At 40.7% G+C, this 21,329-nt stretch overlaps 1 protein-coding gene across 1 annotated transcript in view; it reads left to right on the forward strand.

The window, feature by feature from the left end:
* The window catches only part of MGAT5 (alpha-1,6-mannosylglycoprotein 6-beta-N-acetylglucosaminyltransferase), a 343,102-nt gene that overhangs the window by 31,941 nt on the left and 289,832 nt on the right, over positions 1-21,329 (forward strand). Inside the window, exon 2 of the mRNA XM_090279425.1 lies at positions 9,386-9,435. The gene's annotated coding sequence lies outside the window, so the exon portion shown is untranslated. The remainder of the gene's footprint in view (positions 1-9,385; positions 9,436-21,329) is intronic.

Raw genomic sequence — 21,329 nt, forward strand, 5'->3', positions numbered from 1 at the left:
CTATGTGTAAGTATGAATAGATAGGAATGTTTGAAGATTGGCAAAGTGATAAAAATGAGGTGCACATAGGGGTCTCCTTGCAGCTCTCGATGTCATTTTCCTGCATTTGCTATGTGCAGACTCTGGCTGACAACTCTGGGAGGTGTGGGTCGTGTTCTGTGACTGGAAGGAGATGACAGTGATATGAGTTAGGAGTACAAAGGTGTTTGTTTCCTTTCCACTTGTGTTTTGACTGAGTTATAATCATATTTAGTAAATGTCACTAATTGAGTTGCTGCCTATGTACTGGGAACTCATTAAATTCTTAGACTAACCCTTTGAGGTTGATTATTATCCCATTTTACAGATGAAAATACTGAAGCTGAGTGGTTGAGTAATTTCCCTAAGGTCTCACAGCTAGGATCTGAACAGTTGGGATTTAAACACAGATAAGTTTTATTCCCATAGTCATATTATTTCTACTGTGCTACATGTGCCCCTAAGGAGATTTACTGATAATAGGAGTAAAAGGCTAGAACTAACATTTATTGAATGTCTACTGTGTGCCAGGCACTGTGCTAAGTGCTTTGTTATTGTGTCTAATGTGCAGAGAGCCTGGGGACGTTGGTACTATTATTATCTTGGTTTCACAAAAGATGAAACAGGCTTAGTGGTAGGGGCCTTGTAGGAGCCTTGCCTGATAAACAGTGGGGCTGGAAGACACAAGGCAGCCTGAATCCAGAGCCGGGGTTCCTTCCCTCAGCACAGAGCCTTCATGGGCTCATGGTGTGCAAACAATATTTGAAGGGGTCTTATGAACTGAGATTCCACTGTTGGCACAATGAAATTGCAAGCATGGATTTCAGTGGATTTATCAGAGCATCGATTTTATGTAAGATCCTGATTTCTAAAATGCTGTTTAGAGATAGCAAGAATGGAAGACGTGTCCTGCTTTTGAGGAGTTGACAATCTGGATATGGGTGTTACCACACACAGGAGAGAGAGGGCACTTCAGATCTGGGAAAGTTTCTCAGAGTAGTTGCTTTTTGTGTTATGGAAGGATACATTGAATGTACAGGCATACCTCGGAGATTTTGTGGGTTTAGCTCCAGACCACTGTAATGAAGTGAGTATTGCAATAAAGTAGGTTGTAATATTTTTGCTGGTGGAGGGTCTTGCCTTCAATTCATAAAAACACAATACCTGTGAAGCACAATAAAATCAGGTATGCCTGCAGGTAAAATCTGAAGATGGCAGAGAGGAAAGGTAGACTAGTTGTCTTGAACAAAGCAGTCCTTCCTGATTCGGGAGGGCCTCACAGACCAGGGTTAGATCTTAGACATTGTATTGAATTGAATCAGAAAGGCCTGGCCTGGGCTGGGGGTGTCCCAAAGTTTCATCTCCTCCGTGGTAAGGAATGGATTGGGAGGGAAGGGGAATGAGGCTGGAAAAAGGTCCACCAGGTTACAAAACTATTGCTGTGATTTATTGGGCAGGAAATGGTTAATGCTGGACTGCACATTCAGGTTAGTGATTCAGTTGGTCCTTAAGCAAAGGTGAGTAATGCTGGGAAGAGGCAGAAATCGGCCTTACTGATGTGACTGAGTTGGGAGCTCAAAGAGAGGAGAGAGGAACATTTATCCAGGATTAGATGACTTTCATAGGCTCTAAGGGAGGAACATGTTAGTTTATTATCACCCTAGGCCCCACGAGGAAGAATAGATTGGCATATTTATTAGAAAACTCTACACCTTGATTTCTTGTCCTACCTTTACAAAATTCCTCTTTGCTACTTTATTATGGTGGTGTGAGAGGCCTAGGTCTGACCTGTGTACCAATTTGAATCTGGGATGATCAAGGGGTTTCTAAAAATTACCTAAAGGCGTTGGCAGTGGAGGTGGCTTTCAGACTTCAATCCACTACTTTACAGACTAGTGCTGGCACCCACGAGGGCTAGCTTGTCTCGGCACAGAGCTCAGTCCCTGCTGCAGACAGCAGGGAGGGATGGAGGGGAAAGCAGTGAAGAACCGAGGGAGGGAAGAAATGCACGTTCAGGGTTGATGTATCAATCACATCAGTGACCTTGACTTTTCATCACTGTGTGCCACCTGGGGCTGTTCTAATGTTCTAATCCAATAGTAGCCAACTGTTGGATTAGGATCCTCCTCCAAATAGGAGCTATCCTCAGAGTTTCTCAAGTTTTTAATTCCTGGAAATCTTTTAAGTAACTCCAGGTCAGGTGTCACTGAGGAGGCCAAGAGGACTGAGATTCTCTTTTCTAGCCTACTGTTTGACTGTCATTGTTGCCAAGAACTGGTCTCATTGCTAATTATCCAACTTTTAGTGAAACAAGTGAGAATGATGGGTAGAAAATAGTGATTTCAAAGGTGGTTTCATTGTATTGGCTTCCTTAATAATTAGAAGAGGTCAAATTTGGGGACTTTATCTTGCTAAGGAGAAATAGCAAAGATTAAGTTCTCGTTTGGAGGAGCTTTGGTGAGGATGTGTCTCAGGGAGGCCCTGGGTGGCTAGTGGTTCATGTGTGTGTGTGTGGGGGGGGTCACTCCTGGTGATTCCTGACCTACTGTTGCATAGGGTGGTTATTGCTGAACAGAAGGTCTTATGATGATTGTTTCTTATTGCCTCTCATTTCTGATGTTTTCTGTTCTATCTGGTTGATGTGCTTGCTTTATTTATAAATTTACCAAGTGACTTCTCAAAGAATGCTATTTATGAAAAGGCAATATCTGAACACACATCAGTATGACCACAGTCAGTCTGATGCAGCCCTTAATTGGCTCTGAGGTGAAGAGGCTCTGTCCTCCTGCACTGTTGTTAGTGGATATTAGCTGAAAGGCTGCTGTCTTGAAATAGCTCTAGCAGTGCTGTCCAGTAGAACTTTCTGGCACAACGTTCTGCATTTGTGCCGTCTGTCCAACATGACAGCCACTAGGTGTATGTAGCTCTTGAAGACTTGAGATGTGGCTAGTGTGTCTGAGGAACTGAAGTTATTTTATTTAATTTTAATTAATTTAAATTTAAATAACCATATGTTGTAAGGGCAATTATTGGAGAGCACTGCCCTAGACCGTGGCCAGAGGTGCCTGACGGCTGCACTCAGGAATTGGCCATCAGTCTTAGTTGGGCGGCTTGTTTGTGGAGGGAGATTTAAGACACAGGGTACTCTAGTGGACAGTAGAAAATCTGATGACATAGATTTGTGAGATTGTATTTAATAAATGTTGGAATTCAAAAAAGGCTTGGGTCAGTTAGAGCTGGAGTAGGCAGGGAAGTGTCTTAGGGGAAGGCGGCATGCTCATAGCTCTCCTGTCCTCTGGACTATGCAGCTGTAAATGGTCCATTTACTCTCACTGCCAGGGAGGCAGTATGGTGTGGGAGCCGGGCGGCTCTGTGTGAAGATGGGGTTCCCCGTGCAAGGTATTTAGCTTTCTGAGTCTCAGTTTATTTATCTGCAAAATGTATATAATAGTACTACCTCAAAGAGCTGTTATGTTAGATAACATACAGAACTCCTAGTGTGTTGGCACATAGGAAGTTCTCATTAAGGGAGGCATTCCTATAGGGATAGGGTTAGCATATGTACACCAAGGTCCTTGACTGTCTAAAACTGCATGATGAAACTGAGTTCATACTCATTTTCTTCATCTCCTCTGATGAGAGATCTGTGTGCCTTCACAGGCATAGAGCTAAGAGTCCCGAGGTTGTGTTACAGAGAGAGTTGAGAGAAGACAAGGGAGTGAAGAGATTAAGAAATACACAGAGGGATCCCTGAAAAACTGAGAATTGTAGTGATAAATAAATTTGTAGTGATAAATAAACCCAACTCTTCAGTCAATGGTAAAGGGGCAAGTTTAGCTATGCGTATTATTGTTTTCAGAATTCCAGCTTTCATTCTTCTGTCCCAGAAGAGTATTCACTAGAATTTACAGCTTAAACACTTTCTAAGCTTCTGAGCATTTATTTACATAGCATCTTGGATACCTCCCACAGATGATTTCATTATTATTTCCTTATCTGGGTTCTGTTTACTTGGACACTTGAGGTTGATTTAGTATCGTACAAGAACTGAACATTGTTCTCCAGACATCATTAATCTCGCCTTTCTTACCCAACGTAAGTATGAAATTAATCAAAAAGGAAAGGGAAATTAATAATATGTTGGTATTTACAATTCATCAGATTTCGCAGCAGGTGTGAAATTAACTTCTCTGAATTAAGACATACTTCAACAAATTAAAGGTACAGAGAAGAGTTGTTTATTATTTAGGCAATGCACCTTAATGCTTCCTGCTTTGATAATTAGATGATGGATGGTGTCTGGTGATAAGACCATTCAGTATTGTGAGGTCACCTTAGGACCCCATAGTAAGCATTAAATCTTTTCTTTTTCTTTCATATTTCCACTGAGATAAATAAGATAAAGCCAAATGGTTAATGTATACTTGTTTCCTGTCAATTGAAAAAGGTTTGCCCAAACACTTGCAGTTTTGATCTCTGTTTACAATAAACTAAATTTGATCCAGGTTCTATGTTTCCTTGTTATGACATATGATATGATCAGTTTCAAAGGATACGTTATTATGAACACATTACAGAAAAGAATGGCGCATTATAATTACAACTCTATTACAGGTTTTGCTGAGGTTGATAAAGGACAGACTTCTGTTACTGGATCGTTCTGTAATTACATCATAAATAACAAGCAGTAGTCACCTTTCATTGGGGGCAGGATAGAAGGAGCCTTACTACTTTATTTAAGTGATCACATAAGGCGCTGAATGAATCATCCTCAGCCTCATCACAAGAATTTAAAAATAGAAAGGAACAGTTGACATCATCCTATAGCAGGTTTTTAAGGAACAAAAAAATGCCAGATAGTATTTTAAGGAAAAGAGCTGTCTGAAGTGATGTCTCAGTCCACATGTTAATAGCCTATTAGCAGTGGTTCTTAAACTTAAGCATGGCTCTGAATCTCCTGGATGGCATTCATGTTACTGGCCCAGCTCAAGGGTGTTTTGAGGGTCTGAGATTTTGTATGGCAGATTCCCAGATGATTTTGGTGGTGCTGGTTCAGTGACTGCACAATGGGAACCATTAGGCTAAGGGATGGACCAGGGGTCACTTGGGGATGGTTCCAGAAACAGAATTTTAAGATTAATTCTCTAATGCTTGTTAAAATAATTTTAATGAAAATACCAAATTTTGTTTGGGGTGGTATGCAAGTTTTGTAACAGGGATTTGCTCTTTGTGACATTGTAAATGAACATTAAAAACAGTTGCGAACCTGGATAACTGGTCTCCCAGCACTCCCGGCCCTCTGTCATCTTGGTAATATCTTGAATGAACTTTGTTGGTTACAAGTGTTATCACTATAACGCAAGCTTGTGATGAATTTGGAAATCACAAGGTTTGAATACTTTTTTCTCGTTTGTAAATAAAACACACTTTATCTGGGGACCATCATTTTAAGTGAGGGTAATCTAGAGCCCGAGGCACTAAATCGTTGTCATTGCGACGCCTAACTTAATGAAAATGAAAATATAGGACATTGGGCACCCCCAGTCAGTGCCTGTGGTTCCAGGCTTCTGGGTCTAGAGCTATCCTTGTATTATCCTGTGTATTTATTATCCTCTTATAGCAACAGCAACCCCAATAATAATCGCTACCATTTGTAGAGGGCTCGCTGCCGCTCTGATGTGGTGGCTGTACTCTCGGGGTCTGTTAATTCATGAATCCCGCCATCATTTCTGATTGATGTACTGTGATGACCTCTGTGTAGGCACAAGAGACAGAGGTTTGGAGAGGCACTTGGTTGTCCTCACAGCTGATGAGGGTTGGACCTCTGTGTTTGAGTCCAGGCTGTGTGAGCAACATGGGACAGACTTAGATTTGATTATCTATTTTGGGAAGCTTTCAGTGGAGGCTTGATGGGAGGTCTCACTAAAATGGAAAGAGGCTAGAAAGTTTGAAGTGTGATAAAACTGAACATATTTAAGGTTAAGATTGTGTAAGTTCTTTGTAACTGGGCAAAATTTAATGGTGCACTACATTTAGCTGCTCTGCCCAATGTAAGATGCAAGCTGAATGAAGCCTGAAGCCTGTACTGTAATTATGGAATCTTTTTCTGTATGACCGTCTGATGTTCAATAAGGAAGATTAAGTGACTTAAAGCTTGTGAACATGGCCATGATTTGTTTCTAGTCATTACCACTAGGTGATCTTATCATTTGAAATCTTTTCTCTAGACATGAAGATATTTTAGGTGGAACCATAGAATCCCTTCAACTATTTTCTCATGTTAATAAATATTAGACAGCTTTGGTGTTCTTAGTGTGCCACTTTTGCTTATTAGACTGTAGAAAAAGAGGAGCAAGGGAAAGCCTGCTTTGAGTCATGCCCATAGATGTTTTTGCATCAAGATTCTGAGACTCTATTTGGTGAGGCAGTGAAAAAGGAGCTGTCCCATGGGGGATAAGAGGATGAAAGCTTGAATGTAAATGAAAAGGGATCATCCCAACAGATTCCAGTGCTGAAGGGCATGAGGGGGCATGGGACGTGTGAGACCTGCAGGTTTAGAATTGGCCACCATGTGTCTTCAGATCCTGAGCAGACACTGCAGGAGTGGTCCTTGAACATGCTCGCTTTATCACTGCCCACTTTTAGAGGTGCTTTGAAAGGGGTTTGGGGTACAGGCAAGAAACTCAAATGCAGATTTCTGATAGAATTCCACCCTAGAGTGCAGAGCTGATCATTAGGTTATTTTATGGGCCACTTGCAATATATTTTATCCAAAATATAAAATGAAAGAGGCAATAATGTTGGTTGAAAATGGGATTCCAGTTTTCTGTAACTCCTTTTTCACTGTCCCCTGTGATTGTTGTCTGTTCTTTTTTCTAGATTGACTTGCATTCCCATGATTTTTATTTATAAATGCTTTCACAGTTTTGGTATAATTAAGAAAGGGAGGAAAAGCAACACATAAGCCCAGGAAAAAATTGAGGGAACATGTTAATCCCCAGAAAAGATACAGCTGGGTGAAATCTTGATGAAAGCTGCAGTGATGCTGCTTTGAAAATTAGGAAGGAGAAAGGACTTTCTTCAACATTTTCTTTACCTATGGACATGGCTAGAAATGCTATAAACTTTCATTAATATTACATCCTTGTCTCTGCGGGAAATGATACTAAGATTAGTTGGACATTAAAGCTTTGCTGAGGATAGAAGTGAATGGTCTTTGATTCCTTGGCAACCATGAATTTTGCTGATGTGTACAGCCAAGGGTAATATAATCGTTTTCCTATGACTCAGGGAGTAGCTTGTCTGATTCTTAAGGTAAAATCAAGATTGAGTTCTTAATTAGTGTATTATTAAAGAAAAACAAATCCAGATTTGAAAGCATTGGAGGAGATAATGAACTTTCTTTTTTTGGCACATCATGAACATTTTTGAATCTTACAATTTGTTACTATTGGTTCATGTCACCTGCTGCCCTGCACTTGATCCCAGTACTCATAAGGAAAATTGCCAAATAAAGTACAAAATGAGATGTTTGTGAAAAGAAACAGAAAGGAATAAAAGCACTGGAAGTGTAAGTTGGTATTACTTATGTCTGAAGCACATGTGTATTAATTTTATTAACCTAGATCACTACAGATGAATGTGGTTTTTGATGTTGACTAGGATGCTTAGGATTGCTTTTTTGAAATATATCTTTTTTTACACATTTATTTTTCATAGTTCTTTTGTTTGTTTGTTTTAGATTTTTACAGTTACACTTAACATTCAGTATTACTTTGTATTAGTGTCAGGTGTACAGCATAGTGGATAGGCAGTCATACTTTACAGAGTGTTTCCCTTGATCTTTCCAGTACCCCACAGGCATAGTTATTAGAATATTATTGACTATATTTCCTATGCTCTGTGACTATTTTGTAACTTTCAATCTGTACTTCTTAATCCCTTCACCTTTTTTACTCCACTTCCCAGCCTCCTCCCCTTTGGCAACCATCATTCTGTCCTCTGTATCTATGAGTCTGTTTCTGTTTTTTCAAAATATATCTTGATGACTGGACTTATTGGAGTTAGCAGCTTTTTCTGTATCATGATAATCTAGTTTCAAAAAGCAGTCTTTTACCTCAAAACTATCTCAAATAGAAGCTGATATAAAAAGGTAGCCACATTGGTCACTGGCATTGACTCAGTTCCTTCCAGCTTTCCATCCCTTTTTAGTGAGCATTTATTGAGGCCAGACTGTTTTATGGAGACTGCAGATTTGGAGTGACTGAGGGTTGAACCTTCTTTCCCAAGTTGCCCCAGTTTGCCACCCTCTGGTATTGCTCAGAGATTGTTGACACAGACAAAAATGTTAATGCTGTGAAAGGTAGTTATATGCTACAGACTATATAAGGAAGGAACTGGCTTGGTTGAATTAAAAATAACAACACTCTCTCAGACATTTTCCAGCAGAAAAAAGTACATGTTCTTACATGAGGTTCCTAAATCAAAGGTAGACCAGCTGGTTAGTCTTAGAAGACCTATGGGGAATCAGCTTGCAGAAGGGTCTGTGCAGTACGATGTTTATTTTTTTCCTCCCTTCTCTCCCTCTTTTTCTCCTTGCTTCCCTTCCTATTGAGCTCTTTCAGTTTTATAATTCTCTGTTGTTAGATTTCACAAATATCAGAAACACACTGTATGTATCTGTTAAAGGACATGTGTGCCCCCCCCTTTCTTCTTTTACAAAGGTGTTTTATAGAGGGAAAATATTAGCTGTCTAGAAGCACATAGTAGATATATTTCTAAAATGGTTTTCCATTGCTTTTTTTGAGTTTTATTCTTCAAAGTGAAGAGGCTCTAAGTAATCTGTTATATTTTAATAAACAGGCATGTAATTCAGTTGGCTTTATTTCATATTGCAAACTCCTTAGTATTTTGTAATAGAGCTATTCGTTGTTAAAATTGTGTGTATGCATATACTTGGAACTGCGTGTATATATATTAATGTAGTTGAGTCCGGAAAGCTTTAGGATTGGTAAAAGCTTTGGTTTAATGCCTCCAGAGACTTGGAACAAAGAGCACTTCTGTGCAGAGGCTCCGTCTTTGCCAAATGCAGCCTTATTCCTGCAGAACTAATAATGGATGGATTTGGATCCTAGCAAGTGAAGTAATACAAGTTTTTAGACAAATGCCTCTAGATGTTAAAGTAATAGGGCCCCCCCACCTAGCTATCTTCAGGCATCCTTTTTTGGGGAGTGGGACTATCTTAAAAGTCACTGGAGTACCAAAATGGAAGAAAGCAAGGTTCATAGAAGACTTTTGACAGCCTGTTTGCAATGAATCAAGTTCTTAAAGAAAAGAAACTTAAAAATGTCTGTTTTTGTGATTTCAGGAGTGATCACTATTCTAAAGTGGACATAGACGGAGGATCCATCAGGCCGTGTAAGTACTGTAGTGAGCAGATGTTCACCTGGCTAAGCACAGATCCAGGATATTTGACCTTGGAAGGCAGAGGGCCAGGTAGTTGAGTCAGATGTTAGTTAGCATTTTGAACCATAAAATACACTCTAGTCTACCAGTGCAACCCAGTCCTGGGGGGACATCTCTAGCTATGTGGTTAAAGCCTGGTGGATTTGATCTTTTGGAATAATTGGGCAAGAATATTTCATCTGTCCAGAATTAGTAAAGTGACTGTAGCAGAAGGCCATTTGTTACTTTATTCAGTCATCAGCAAACACAAAGTTATTGATCTTGATTACAAATAGTCACTCTTACGTGGAAGGGCTCGCCCCTTCAGAATAGCCCAGCCCAGACCTGACAGAGGACACAGAGGATCGTGATGTAAACATAAGGAAAGGCAGTGAACTGGAGTGTGACTCCTACAGATTGCACAGTTACTAAACTGTGTCTGTATCAAGAAACCGGCTCAAGGACTACATTTTCCTCAAGTCTTCAGTTACTAATGTACTTTTTGGAGGAAACAATTTGCTAAATACTTTCTTATTTACCTGTCTGAACAGTCAGTAGCACTCGAAACCACTGTTGAGCTACCCTTGAGAGTTACCTTGGTAAATGAGATGTTCATCTTGGGAGCAGAATATATGGATTTCACAGGCTGATAGGATTTGGGTGTCAAGGTTATGGGACCAACAGAATGAAACATTAAACATTCCTATTTCTTGTTTCTTTAATGTATGTGGGCCTTTGAACAAACTTTGTCTCTAATAACATCACAGGATTCAAAACTCCCAGCAACTCACAAGCAGATGAATGTCTGATGTGAATGAAAGCCTTAATGTTAGAGCTAGGAAATAATGTGACCATGTGACTTTTATCAGAGGCAGCTTTCTAGCTGTCACCTTGAGAGTTTGTCCTACTTGAAGAAACCAGAAAAATAGGAAATGTCTTTTTCAGAACCTCAGAGGGATTTCAAATCTCTAAAGATGAGGGATTTTTGTCTGAGATGCAACAAGCACATTTAATCCTTCCCATCTTCTCACTGCTGCCCCACATGCACAGACCACACCCATCATTTAATGTAAATGAAACTTTATTTCAGAGACTGGCCAACTGAACAATCTCCCTTCAAGAGTCTGTTCTGAAATTAGTTTAGTGGTGGCAGATAGGGATGTTTGTTCACTGCTCTCCAGCAGTCAGGCATAGCAGCTAGAGGTAGCAGGCTGACATCCTGCTGACTCGGACCTGGGTCTCTGGTCCCTGATGCCTGGTTGCTCTGGCTTATGCTGTGGGAAAAACGAGCATCCTTCTGCCTTTCCTGTGCTGTAGGTTGTTCTATGGCAGTACCTGTGCTTCCCTCCTGCTCTCGGCTCTGCATTAGGTGTGGCTGACAGGCTTCAAGGAGCAGGCAGACATGTTGGTGTCGTGCAGCACCCCTGGGCTCTATCTGCCGCCAAATACGTTGTCACCTTCCCCCCTCAGCATGCCATACCTAGCTGCCTTTGGAGAGGCCTCTTGGCTCCTTTAGGAATAACTGCTGAAAGAGCAGCTGTCTTTCAGCCTCCTCCAGACCGATTGGATTGGGTTGTTGTCAACCTGTTGTTGGAAGAGTTCCCAATGTAGCAGACTTGGCTGTCATTGACATTTATAACTTGAAAGCCATATCACAGATGACTTTGTGCTTCCTATAATCCTTTAAATAGCCTTCAGAATATAAAGCACATGGCCTCTACACACTTTGGCAGCTCCCAGGAGCCTGGAAATATTTGGGTCTTCCAGAAGGTAGAGAAGCAGCTCTCTATTCTCCCATATTGTAAAATCATCTCTCTTCTGATTTAGATAGGGAGAAGTTCTCCTGGCTTTGTGCTTAGGATTGTGTGGAACCATATGAGTCAGTTTACATCAGGAAGATTATTGGCTTCTAAGAACAAGTGACTCTTTTAACTCTGACTGCTATAGAGCCTGTGGTAATTGATGTCAGAAAACTGATGTCAGAAAGCGTTTCTTACATGGGTTTGATAGATCCTGTACTTAGTTTTTTACGCATTAATTTCAGAAAGAACCAGTTTCTCAGCTTCACTTCTTGAGGCATGACTGGAGGAGAAAGATGCATTGTTCATGGTAAAAGATAAAATTAAAACCAAAGCTACCCCAGTAGATCATGTGAACATATACTGCCAAAGAAAGTGGAGAAAGGGCAGAATGAAACTGGAATACATTTTATGTGGACTATAAATTTCCTGAGGGCTACTGGCTCCGTTGCCCTTTATACCACCAGTGGCTAGCACAGAGCCTGGCACGTGGCAGCACGATGGGCTGAACAAATGAGTGTAAAGAAGAAAAGGTGTAGAAAAAGTTGATTTCATTTTCCTGTCATGTGTCACTTAGTGATGGAGATGCATTCTGAGAAATGCATTGTTTGGTGATTTTGTCATTGTGCAAACATAGAGTGTACTACACAGACTAAGTGGTCTAGCCTATGTGGTCTAGCCTATTGCTTCTAGGTTACAAGCTTGTACAACACATTATTGTACAAAACAATAAGAGGCTAAATCAAGCACAAAGGAAAATGATGCAGTTGAGAGATATGATAAACAGCATACTGCTGGCATAACACAGCATATTGTTTTATAGGTAGAAAGAGTACACTCTAAATTAACAACACAATCTATCAGTCATTTATTATCAAGTACTATGTACTGTACATAATTGTATTGTTGCTTTTTTACACAGCTGGCAGTGCAGTAGATTTATTTACATCAAACATATGATGTAATACATTGCGCTATGACATTTAAGTTTTTTTTTAAATTTTCACTGATTTTACAGAGAGGAAGGAAGAGAGGGAGGGGCAGGGGGAGAGAGATGAGAGGAGAGAGAAACATTGATCTGCTGCCTCTGCACATGCCCTGACCAGGGATTAAATCTGCCACCCAGGTATGTGTCCTGACTGGGGACTGAACCTGCAACCTTTTGGTTCATGGAGCAGTGCTCCAACCAACTGAGCCACCTGGCCAGGGCACATGACTGTATTTTTATCCTGGTAATGCCAACATTGAAATATATTAATCAGAAAATCCAGATTATAGGATTTAAAGTTAATTACATTTTTCTCTTGATGTCAAAGATGAGTAATCTTAGAAGAGGCATAACAGAATTGGGGCTTTAGAAAACAGGGCTTAGAAGTGATTAAAATGAAACACTTTCATTGCCTATGCTATGATTTCTGCCTACAGTTCCCAGGACGTTAGTCACATCTTAGAAAATGTGAGTGCCTGACCTTGTCTGTGTGCTGTGCAGCTAAGTCCAGTGCATAGTTTGCCAGGCAGGAGTGAGCAGGAATAAGCTCTTGAGCCAGCTTGATGGTGGCCACAGGCTTCGGGAAGATCGTCAGCTGAGGAATATTTGTCATCTTCATGGTCCTTTGCCTGTGGTGCCTGTTGATACTTCATCTGAGTCCTCTTTTTCAGAGTCCAAGAAGTGCCTTGGAGTCCCATAAGACTGTACTCCAGGTAGCCACTGCCCACTATTGACAGAGGAGCACAGTGGAGAAAATCCTGCTCCCCTCCTGGCACAAGGGGAAGGTGAAAGGTGGGGCCTAGGGGCAGAGGTCAGGTCTGTGGAGAGCCACTTGCCTTGTCCCCAGGCCAGACGTGGGGCAGCAGAGCAGCTGTCATCACAGGTGTGCCTGGTTTTGCCTGGATCTAATCAGAATTCTCAGTTCGTGGCAAGAGGTTTCAAAACAACATCTTGCACCTGTTCTCTGGCTTTACCTGAAAACAGTATTTAAGAATTTTAAAATATTTCAAATATCCAGGCGAGCGATATCCAAACAAGCGCAGAGACTTACTAGAACACTCACATACTTCCTGCTAGGTTCCCTGCCTTTCTGATCTCACTAATCACATGTCTTATTAACTCTAAAAGATACTTATGTAGGCTTATGTTAAAGTTACTGTCCTTTTGTCCCTGGATATTCTAAAAAATGAGGTCTACCTGACGCCCAGACCTACACCCAACCACAGCGTACCCATGCTCCGAGGAGGGCTGGTGCTACCTGGGGTTGCCCTTACCTCCAGTTGTCTTTGTTCGTTCCTTTCTGTCATTGCCCTCCTTGCCATCTGGTTTTCTCCTCATTCAGTTTCAGGGAGGTGTGTGCGTGTTCCAGTCCTTTTCTCTAGCTAGTTCAGGACTCTCTTGTAAAGGGCTGTTCAGCCAGTCCTGCCTGGTAGAGCTCATACCATCTCCACATCTCGTTCTCTTCCCAGGACACTTCGTCATATTTGATGCCACACACAGACAACTCACTTTCTAAATAACCGTTCGTTTCTCCCCAAGCCAGTACGGGATTCCTCCATGTGTGTCCATCTCCCTGGAAGAGGGATGCGAAGGCCATTTCCCACTGCCTTTCAGGTTTAGAATGATGGATAGACATCATCCATCGAGCAGGCCGAAGTTCCCACTAAGGTTAATTAACATAGGTAAGGCCCATTGACAGGTTTCTAGTCTTCACCGTGGCCATTTTCTGGGACCAGAGTTTGTGTTAATTTAGCTGTGTTGACGGATGACTGATCATTCACTTAACGCTTTGTTTTGGTCTGAACTTCAAACTGGCTTACACGAATCAGTGCCCACAGCTTACATGTTGGAGGAGCCCGCGAAGAGTTTATCACCACACACTTAATGAGAAATGCCACCATGAAAGAAAGGGTAGAGGGAGTTGCTGAGCTAGGAGATTGAGGAGAGCCTGGGTGAGGGTGAGGCAGGAAGGATTGGGGAAGGAGGTGCAGTAGCCATGGGAATTTAGCTAAAGAGTTTGGGGACTCAGGGTACTTGGAGAAACTGAAGTTTTGAAAAATTCTAAGCCATCGTGGTCTGGTACAATAAAAATCAGTTACTTTTTCTATGAAATAAAAGAACAAAGTTCAGAATAATAAGTCTTTAATTTTATTATTAGATTCAAAAACATAATTACTCTATCAAATTATTATAAAATTTTCCAGAACGCTTACCCTCAGTTTTGGTACTTCTTTCTTCAAAGACCAGAAACACTTTGTGGACCGGTCCCACTCTGTGGTCGTCCCTCCCTGCTTTGAGTAGCACTGACCTAGGAGATGTGGGTCTCACCTCCGTTTCTGCCATCATATGCTGGGAGGCTCACGCTGACCTTTCTGAATCTGAGTTTTTATGCTACAAAGTGGTGGTTGGTCAGCATGGTACTGCTCTCCCTGACAGGCAGTGTGGAACCAGGACAGGCGCTTATTCCTGAGTCGCTGGCCCCAGTGCGTCTCCTTTTAGGGATCCTTCTGGAAGGAGCATGTTGGAGATAATTTTATATGTCCCCTTGGCCACCTTGACCAGGTGTCTGACCAGTTCATTTGAAAGGTGTATGACCTGCATTAGTGACCTTCTATAACAAATGGACCTCCATGTGCGTCTGTGTCTGTCTTTCTGTCTTATCTATATAGTTATTTTTTTTGTCCATAATTTTAGACTTGGCAGGTGTTGTGGTCCATTTTAGGAAGTCATTTAGTGACCAGGACTAAATTGGCCTGACTTTTTGAACACAGGCCCTCTAGTAATGCTCATCCCAGCTCAATGGAAGTAGGGAACAGGTAGAGGAGCCACCATGGGAGGATTTTTGGGCCCGGCCTGGAAGTGGTTACGGTCACTTTTCATTCCTATCCCCTTGCCTGGAACTCAGTCACCAGGCCACCACGCCTCTCTGGGAACCGTAGTCTAGCTGTGTGTCCATGGAGAAGATAATGAAGATTCAGTGAGCATTGAGCATTCACACTATAGCTTCCCTTCTCCTGCTTCTCAGATTCGCTTACCAGAATCTTGTTTACTGTTGCATTCTTTTATCCAAATGAAGTTGTTTATTCCTTTTTTATGCCTCCCCCTGATTATAGTCAGGCATTCCATTTTTATGCACTGGGCTAAGAAGCAGTGGAAAGAAAAGAGAATGGAAGTTGCCTCAGAATTAATGGCTAATGATGATGCAGGCCACTGTCAGCAGCCAGGAGTGACTGGTGCCAACTATGAGAGTAAATTTGATATGTGCCATAGGTCACATTTGGATTTTTATTTTAATCAAGGTATTTATGAGTTGAGAGTAATGCATAGTTTTCAAAAAGGAAATGACACCTACATGGAGGGAACTGTTGGTTCAGGGGAAGCCAGTAACCCATATCGATTAAAAGCTGAAGTGGCTCTAATATCGTTGTAAGTACACTTTTCTTTTCCTGCAGCAGTGAATTAAAGAAAAAAAAAAAAAAAAAAAGGGACACCTTTATTGTCTCAATGCAGAGAAATCAGAAAGTGGGGTGTGAGATTTGGGGGAGTGTCAGGGGTGTGTGTGTTGGGGGGTGGTTCTTGGCAGAACTGCAGTGTGTAGCATTCTTCTGCAGCCAGGTGGACTGAGATCTACTGAAAATCGGGTATGTAGGTCATGGAAGAGGCGAGATGCCAAAAGTATGTGGTAACCCAGAGATTCACAGCCACAGGAACATGTCCCACCCTCAGGCTGCAGGAAAGATGGGAATAAGGGGTATTATCAGAAATGGGAAGTGGGGTCCCCTGGAAGGAGCTGCACACTGGGCAGGTGGAAGGAGGGCAAGAGACCCTGATCTCTTGTGTGCCTGCCCTCCCAGCTTCTGCTGGTGCCTCCCATAGGCCAACCTGTGAGGAAACCAGTTGGCAAGGGTGTTGGGAAATTTCCTTCCCTTTGGTACCTTGCAGAAAGGGCAAGGTGTGTAGAGAATGGATTTGAGAACAAAGAGGTAGATGACTGGCATGGGGAGTGGGACCTCTTCATGAAAAGGAAGGAAGAGAAACAGATTGAGAGAGAATTGCTTTAGGAAGAAATTTTGGGTTTTGATTTTTGATGTCTTTCTTCAAGCCATATTCCTGCATTTGTGGTTCTTTATCACCATCCGTGTTCTTTTTTCCTATAATTTTGTTATGCATTTTGCACTGTGATTTCTTTTTATTGACATAGAGAATGGGGCAAAAGTAGGTTTACAGTTGTGAGTACACAAAACAGAATTTATTCTTGTATTATTGTTTATTAATTATTGAATTACTTTCCATATGAACGGCTGTAAACCTACTTTTGCCCCATCCCATATTTGAACCCCCCCCCCCATGATAACTAACATTTGTTGAGTGCTCACTATGGGCTAGGAAAGTAGTCCTTTTTCTGTACAACATACCTCGTTTTAGTACACTTCGTAGATACTGTGCTTTTAGCAACATTGAAGCAAGATCCTCCACCAGCAAAAAGATTAAAACTCACTGAAGGTTCAGAGGATAGTTAGCATTTTTTTAGCACTAAAGTGTTTTAAAATTAATGTATATGCATTGCTTTGTTAGGCATATGCTATTGCACACTTAATAGAATACAGTAGAGTGTAAACCTAACTTTCCAGACACTGGGAAACCCAAAAGTTCTTGTGACTCACTTTGATACTTGCTCTATTGTGGTGCTGATCAGAACTCAACCTGCAATGAGCCTATTAATTCATTAAATCACCACAGCTACTCTGTGAGGCAGGTATAGTCAATTCTCATTATTTGTGGATTCTGTATTTGCAGATCTGCATACTTGTGTTAAAATGTATTTGTAATGCTAATGGCAGTAGTTACAGGGCTTTTGTGACCTTTCGGGAAGTGGGGCAAAATCCGAGTTGCCTGATGGGCACATTCCCATGGGTAAGGTCAAACAAGTTGATTTTTTGCCTTCTTGTTTCAGGTCTCATACTGTAAATGTGTGTCCTCTTTGTGGTTTAATTAGTGCCACTTTGGAGGCATTTGTGAGCTTTTTTTTTTTTTTTTTTAAGTTATTTCACTGTTTATGATGGCTCCTAAGCATAGTGCTAAAGTGCTAGCTAGTGTTCCTAAGTTGCAAGAAGCCTGTCATGTGCTTTAGGTATAAAATACATGTTAGATAATTTATTCAAGCCTAAGTTAATAGGCATGTCTGTGAGTTCAATGTTAATGAAACAACAGTATATATTAAATAAAGTATCAACAGAGAAACACATATAAAACATGCTTATATGTTCATCAGTTGACAAAAATGTTGTAACCAGAGGCTTGCAGGAACCTAACCTTGTATTCCTCTTGTTCAGTGTTCGCTAATTCAGTGTCCGTGATGACTTTATAGGATATAGTTACTGTGAATTAAGAAAATTGATTGTGCTACTATTATTCCTGATTTATAGAGACTGGAGTCAAGCAAGTTGCCCAAGGTCACTCAGCGGGATCAGAACCAGGCAGCCTGGTTGCCTGCCCTTCACTCTTCACCTCCATGCTTTATTGCCTTTCACGTCTGTTTCATACTGTTTTACACCCTTCCGAGTCTGCTGCTGATGCTGCTGGAATCAACCCTAGTGCTATTTTCAGTGATAAAACTCCTCTTGGTAAAGCCAAGAGTTATCTCTGCTTGAGAATTGTGATGTGTATAATCCTGCAATAAAGGTAACAGTATTTGACATTTGTATAAAAATCTCCAAGTGTTTTGAATGTGTTAGTTCTCACAGCAGCATTACCCTGCATTTCATAAATAAAAACTGGCATCTTGGGAGGTTGTGATTTGGTCAGAGTGCCAGGATGAGGAAGTGGTAGAACAGAGACTCACACCCAGGTTTCCTCTCTTTGAATGCCCGGCTCTTTTGCAGGCCAGAGGCTGCCGCTGGGAGAGGCTCTGGGAGCAGCTCTGGGGCGTGTGCCTTGGTGCTGCTGCTCCTTCCTGCTTTCACCTGGAGAAACCATGGAAAGTTAGAATTGTATGTAGAGAAATATTTTCTTTAAATTGACCATTTATCTCAAGGTTCATAAAAAATCTCTCTTGGGCTAGAATGACCTTTTGGGAGAGAAGTTAATTTTTTTTTCTGTTAATTAGAGAAATATTTGAAAATAAATAAGAAAATAAAGGGAAGATAATTGGGGGGGGGCTGCTGGGACTTTGTTATTGATGTACTTTCTCACTTAAACATCGTTTCTGCCTTCTCTCAGTTTCCTTTTGTATTTCAATATGTGTTTGAATAAGAAATAGATGTACATATTAAGAATTATAAATGTACTATATAAAACAAAGACATCCCCACAAGGCGATCACTGTACCTGATTTCTGGTGTACAAGTCCTTGAAATTCCTCAAATAACATTCCTCCGTTCAAAGTTGTTTTGTTATAATGTTGATGAAATGCTATAGAAACTTAACTCTCCTTTTTATCAATTAGCTTGTACTAAAATTAGTTTTGTTATATGTTATTTTGCTTAGAGTCACAGAATCTATTGATAACATTGAGGACTTATTGTACTCTTCCAAAGGTGTTCTAACCTCTACCTCAGGGATTTGCAACTGGTACTGATTTTGCTTCTCTGGAGATATTTGTCACATCTTGGGTGGAGGGGTGGGGTAGGGCATGTAGTGGGTAGAGCCCAGGAATGCTGCTAAACATCCTACAATGCACGGGACAACCCCACAACAAAGGATTATTTGGCCCAAATAGGCAGTAGTGCTGAGGTTGAAAAACCTTGTTCTCCCTTCAATATTGACTGAAGGGTTCTCTTTATGTATGAAACACAAAAGCTTTTGTCTGGACTTTGATGTTGATTTTCCGTCTTTGGAAGGCTTTTGTTTGCCTGGTTCTTTTGCTTCTGGTTGAGCTGTAGCTGCATGCATGGGTGGGGATGGGAGTGGTTTTCTCCAGGTACCAATACAAGGTGGTACGTATTTATGGAGACTAAAAACAATAAAACTGACTTCAGCAGGTCTGCTTTTTCTTTATCACACTGTGTGGGCAATTCTAAACACTTAGACTAGCACACGTTTTAAGCTTACCCTTTAACAAGCATTTTTTCTACATGGAAATTAATTTGGAGAACTCCCTGTCATATAGTTGGCCCTGACACATGTGTACTGAGCTATACATGTCTCTTTGACAATTTAGTTCCTATGGTGCAGAATTAGAGCTTACTTTCAGCACAGTTCATGCCTCTGACCCTTGGTACCTGGTACAAGGAATATAATATAACGTATTTCTATGCTTAAATAGAGCTTTTCAATAATGATAGTGCAGTTTAAGACAAAGAAATGGAACTGGAGTTTCTAAATTCTGTGACTCTGTGTGACCATTTGGAGTTTTTATGTGATTAGAATTTAAAACAATGCAAGAGTGGAACTCTTAGGTATAATGTTGTTTGATGAGTGCATACTTTAGTTCATAGAAGAAATGTTTTACTGAATTTTAGAAGTAATTTAAAAATTGACATTCTTTTTAGATGGTTGTTTTTAAACTAAAGAATGATTCAAGAATATAATGATGACTGATTATTGGATGATCGTTGCTGGAAATAATTTTGTCATTTGGGGGAGGGAATGTTAAATAGCGATCTGCCCTGAGTGTCCCTCAATTCATTATTTCTGTTGATCTGGTTTCTGTCCCATGTGAAACCTGTGCTCTTTCAAACACTACATAGGATTGAAGTTCTGACCTGTTAATGTCTTTGTGAGAGTAGTCAAATTTTCCCTCCACCCTAATGTTTTAAACCTTTTTTGGGGTTGAATTATACATAAAGAACAGTGTATACATTATTAGTATACAGCATGATGAATTGTCACAGCCAAACACACCTGTGTAAATGTACCCAGATCAAAAAACCAAAGTGAACAGTACCCAGAAACTCCTTTGTAAAGATCTCCATTCACCCCGGTCCCACGTGTAACCACTGACTGTTCCAATAGCAGAGATCGGTTCTGCCTGTTTTTGGATGTTCCATAAATGGAATTAATTATACAGTACACAGAAGACTAATTTTTAACCCATCTCTGGGTTTTGGTTCTGGGCTGGAGACATTTGAAATATTCCAAAATGTGGCAGTTGAAGAAACATCTTGCAATTTTAGCAGTAGATGAACAAAAATTCCCAGTCTATTTCATGTATGGCTTCATTAATAGAAACATTGACCTTCAAGTGGTAACATCTAAAATGCTTGCTTCTGTAATGACCACAGCCAACCAGATTATATTACTTCTTGGGCTTTAGACTTTTATTTGGAAGGCAGATAATTATACAGAAATTAAATTCAAATTTGTGTATGTATTAAAACAGTCACGTTCATTTGCCGCTAGAGTAGCTTATAGGCTTAAAGTGTAGTCAATGAGCTGGATACCATATAGAAGCTTATAATTGCATTTGAGTTAGAAACCATAACATTGCAGTGCAGTCTTATTGCATCAGTGTATTTTATTCACAATACCATTTTCTGAATAGTCGGCGTGTCTTGTCTATAGGGATAGAATGGACGGAAGGTTTCATAGTTGAAGTTCAGGCCATGGGAATCTGAAATCGCCCTTCACATTATAGGGAAATATAGTACTCAGTTTGAACTATTAAATTAACGTGAAACCGTTACTTAGGAAGTATAGCCTCCCCTACAGCCATCATCCACAGCGAGAATATGTACTCTCTCGTCTTCCTGGATTTGTCAGAGGCGGCTTACTCATGGTGAGCCACGGTGGCCAAGTTGGGAGGTTGGTGCGGCTCCTACTGAGGTGTTACGTGGCAACAGGCCACACTAGACATGAAAAGCATTTGCCACGCAACTTCTGCCAGTTCCAGCAGAGATGAAAAGGAACAGTTCTAGCAGAATTGTTAAGTCAGGCTTGTTTTGTCTCTGGGAAACTGGTCTTTGCTCACTTAATTTTTTGGTTGTGAAAAACATTCTCTTTTTTCTTCCCCGTAGTGGTTTCTAGCTATTTTCTCTAATTAAAACAGAAAAGAATCTTATATGTGCTATTCTTTGAAACCTATTTGTGTTTAGTTGCTTAATCTGCCTTTTTTCTTTTTCTTTTTTGCATTTTCAAGTCTC

The sequence above is a fragment of the Furipterus horrens genome, unplaced genomic scaffold, assembly GCF_987537825.1.
Source record: "Furipterus horrens unplaced genomic scaffold, mFurHor1.1.pri manual_scaffold_1, whole genome shotgun sequence".
NCBI lineage: Eukaryota > Metazoa > Chordata > Mammalia > Chiroptera > Furipteridae > Furipterus > Furipterus horrens.